A 4,821-nucleotide genomic window follows, 5' to 3' on the forward strand; every position below is an offset into this window, starting at 1 on the left:
CCCCCTCCTCCCCAGTCCCACACCTCCCTCTAGCGACTCTAACCCAGTGCCTTCGCGGATCTCGCTCTCCCTTCCTGGGTCTTACACTCGCGCGCTCCCGTCTAGGGGAGAGACCAGGTGGGTGGAAGAGGATGTACGGGAGAGAAGTCTGGGGAGGATTTAGGTGAATGAGAGGAGACGTCACAATTACCCAGTTAAACTCGCAGTTAAGCTGCTGCCTAAACCTGGGGTTGACTTAGAAGGAAGACGTGGGGGAAGTCGTGGGCTCTCCGGGGACGCTGCCGGGGCCGCGGAGGCCCCCGACCCTGTTGCGGGCACGGGGCACTAGAAACCGCTTCACGCCGACTCGCGAGCCGCCGTGCCCCGGCTGGGAGCGAGGTGTGCAACCGTTTCATCTCGGCGCGTCTCCGCGTTGGCGCGGCGGGGGCCGGATGTGGGCAACTGGCTGCTTCCTTAGGAGGGTCCCAGTCTCCTACGGCCTCCCAGTGACTCCGGGCCCACGCGGGCAGAAGCCGCGCCGCCCGGCGCCCGGGCTCCGGGGGCGCCTCTTCTCCCTCCCCCCGGCCCGTTTAGTGAGGACGACGCCCGCCGTGCGCCACGTTTCACTTCTGATATGACTGCCACCTCACTGTCCACCTCCTCCGCCGTCTTATACGTTGGGTGGCTGAGACTCTGCCAACCCGCAAAGGCCTTTGCTCTCGGCCCTCAATGTTAGAATGAAAGCAAAAACTCCCCCATGGAACCACACCTTCTGAGTAACTTCCTCTGTAACCTCAGTAAGTTCTGATAGTAAGGCGGTTTCTCGCGAGATTTCCTGCTTGACGGCGGGGGCGGGGTTGTGGGAAGGTTGGGTGTCGGTCACGCGACCTGGTTGAGGCTGACGTCACTGGCGTCACATGCACACGTCCTAGTCCGTTTCGCTTTGCGAAGGAAGAAAAGAAAAGGAGAGGCCGAGTGTGCTCTGCTTGTGATAGTGGCACATAAGTGTGCTCGGTAAATGGCTATCTGGAAAATCACTTAACGGTTTAAGAATACGTCCTAATCATTAGCATACAGCAGATAGGAGGGGGAAGAATTATGCATTACGTTTAAATTAAATCGCTGATTGCTGAAACCACCCCCGGGCCTTTCTTAAAGTCCTCTGTTTTCAATGAACTGTGCAATTGCAAATTTAAAGGCAGAACAAAAGGGTTATGAACGGTCTTTCCAAATTGCTGCCCTTTCCTTTTACAGCCACGGGACCCTAAAAACCTTGCCGTTCTGCTAATTTGTTCATCGTTAGCATTACATCATGGACTCGAAATTCCACAGCTGGAAGATAAAACATAACTTGGTTATACAGAGAATCTAAAACTTGAAGGAATTGTTGCTCACTCCCAGAGGCTGCTATTAATTAGTCAATTACCTTGTCCATAATCACACATAATCCTAATTCCCTCAGTTCCTCACCTGACGAATACTATTTCAGCCAACAGCAGTGCAGAAGTTTTCAAAATATTTACAGATTTTAAAGGTTATTATAACGAAATCGAATTTTGTACATATTTTTATTCCTGGCTATAAAAAGCCAATATAACATTGTGTAAAATATAATGATACAAAATGACACCAAAAACTATATAAAGGAAAAAAACAAGGTGTTTAAATATTAATGGAGCTATAGAATTGGGGGAAAAAAAACAATTTGGTCTATGCTAAATATTTTTAATTTATACCATATTTAGCAATATGGGTCCAAGTAATAATGCAGTAATTTAATATTCTCTGAATCTAAAAATGAAACAGAAAAAGTAAAATTAAAACAATAAATAAAGATAATATAAAATTTTACAACTCCAGGGAAGAAATTTTTTTAAATATTCAAGTAATGAGGCCTACATAATTACAGTATTTATCTCAATTATTTAAACTACCAATAATTGTACATTATTATGATGATTGTATGATACAATGAAGGAAATATAACAGTTTTAATATTGATGTGTTATCGACAATAAATGTGTACACTGCTTACTCCTCATTTGTGCTGTTTCTTGATCTATATTTTAAAGTAATTAAAATATTTATCTTATTTAAACAAATACAGTTATTTCTCAAGTGTGGGCTTTCTTAAGGCAGTAATCTTTTAAAATTACACAGAAATTCCATTTGGATTTTCATCTCTTGCCTTCTTCCTGGTCTCTGGCTTCTGCCCTTGCCCCTCTTTGTTCTTCTCTCATCCTAGGCAGGCATAATGTTCCCCTTACATCCTCAGTCAGTGCAAATCATGCCTTTGCTCAAAAACTTCTGACACCTTAGCATCTCAATTAGACTAAACACTAAAATTCTAAAAATGGCTTACAAGGCCTTGGGGGATCTGCCCTTCACCCCTACTCCCTTAGTCTTCCCAACCTCAATTTGTGCCCTTGCTCATTCTACTTCAGAGGACTTCACACTGTCCTCTGCTGTTCCTGGAGCATCACCTGGCATGCTCCTGATTAGGGACTTTGCATTGGCTATTCTGTCTTTCCTGGAATGTTCAACTGTCCTATTGCATTTCTTCACCTCCTTCTAATATTTTCTCTATTATTGATGCAGCTTTCCCTAACCACTCTATCAATTGCTACACATTTTTCAAACATGATTTCTATTCATATTGTCTGCTTCATTTTTCCCCATAATATCTATTACCATCCAGTATACTATTAATTATTTTTCCTGTTAATTGTTTATTCTTTCCGACTGAAATATAAGCTCCCCAGGGGTATGAACTGCTCTATTTCCAGCGACTAGAATAGTGCCTGGCACATAATAGCTGAAAAGCTATGAATTTTATTAAATTGGAAAATTAATTATTTGGGGGTTTGTTATATTACAGTTGTTGATAATATACCAATAAAACTTATTCTAAGGGTGATCATATTCAGTCAAGATAATCACAGTATCCCATGATTAAAAGTGCAGAGAAATGGATTCTAAATATACACTAGTAATTGACATCAAGGGAAAAGGATCTAGTATTAATTTTCTTACCATTGAAGTCCATAAAGGAAGAAGGAATTTAATTTTTTAGATATACCGACCTTACTAAATTTTACACTGTGGTAAAAGACAGATGCTAAGTTTCAAATGATTAGATCTCACTATGAAGACATAAGTCAATGGAAGGGAATGAAAAATGTGGTTTTAAAACGAGTTTTTGTAATTCCTAAGCTAGTTTAACATCACCACTACTATGAAAGAAGATCCATCTTATGATATGAAGACTTACTTAGGAAGTCATAAATGTGAAAAGAACATCAGAAGTTACAGAATGGGCATGAAGGATTGCCAGATTAAAGTTAAGAAGTTTTCTAAAATTTAGCAATACACATGAGCTGCAAATCGTACAAAAATGTGTTGTTCAAATGCAAATTGAAAAAAATTATAAACATGAGCATACTTGGTTTCTCAACGATTTAGATTAATCACACACAAATCAAGATTAGCTAGTGTATAAACTCCTAACCTTCTGCTTTGTTAAAGTGGAAAAGAGCATTTATAATTGTATCCGCTTTTAAAATGTATTCCTTAATAGTAGAAAGGGTAACAGCAAGCAAAGGAGGAGAGGTGAGGTATGAAGGATGGGGGATGTGGAGGTGGGAGGTTACAGGAGTAGAAACTAGTTATAAGCAGAGCCCTATCACTACCTAGATTGCTAGACTTCAATCAGATAAAATCATGTTAGTACCAAGACCACAAAATATTTTGCTCTAAATATATTCCATCCTGTGTGTGTGTGTGTGTGTGTGCACGTGCGTGTGCGAGCATGCACGCACGGTGCTGTGCCTGTGTGTGATAGCATCAACTAACAAAAAGTAGCAAAGAAATAAAAAACTGAAAATGATCACCAAATTCAAATACAACAGGAGAACCAAAGATAGAAGGTATCTTTTTTTTTTGTCTTTTTGGGCACTTGCAATTAAAATTTGCAAACCTTCAGTAGTCCCACTAGGAAAGGGTAAGTTTCTAATACTTAAGTAAACAAAGCAGATATTGACAATCATTGATTTTCCTTGCTGCAGAGTTACAAGAAACAAGGAAGAGATGATGCTATCTCCATTGCTCCGCAGAGTAAAGACTCTATCAGTAATAAATAGATTCAGTGAGAATTTTAGCAGGGTCTGTATCTGGTCTATATGGTGGCCACTCTTCACTGAAGATTTAGAGGCAGGGAGAAGAAAGCAATTTGCTTCTCTCAGCTAGCCTTCTCAACGTACAATAATCTAACCACATAGAGTCAGGCACAAATATAGTCTAGTAGCGAGCAAAAAATCTCTTCACCAAACTGTTCATTTATGCAAGATGAATTTGCAGTTGAAGAAATGAACGACTTATAAAACAAAGCTCATAACAGAAAACGCTTTCTTTGTTTCATCAAATAAACATAAATATGTAAATGAACCAAGAAATAGTACAATGAAGAAGTAGCTCTTTTCCCACTACTTCCACATATAGTGGTTAGCATATTTGATCCTTTGTGAAGATACCTAATACTCTGCTAAAAAGAAGTGTAACAGGAAGTTATATTAAATATGGTGCATAAATCAAAACAACTTTTTAAAAGGTTGTGAAATCATTAACAAAGTAAAAAAAAATGAATTAGCAGATGTTGAGTCTTCCTTTGTGCTTGGGTAATGACTTTCACTTACTATTGTCATCACACTGGACTGTGACTATTAGCCCCTTCATGGCGCTAATAGTTATGCAGTCTCCTACAGCAGCACTGGTACAGGGCTTGTGCCATTATAGGTGCACAATAAATAAATAAATAAATAAATAAATAAATAAATAAAAGAATAA

Source organism: Crocuta crocuta, unplaced genomic scaffold (assembly GCF_008692635.1).
Source record: "Crocuta crocuta isolate KB4526 unplaced genomic scaffold, BGI_CrCroc_1.0 scaffold52, whole genome shotgun sequence".
Taxonomy (NCBI): Eukaryota; Metazoa; Chordata; class Mammalia; order Carnivora; family Hyaenidae; genus Crocuta; species Crocuta crocuta.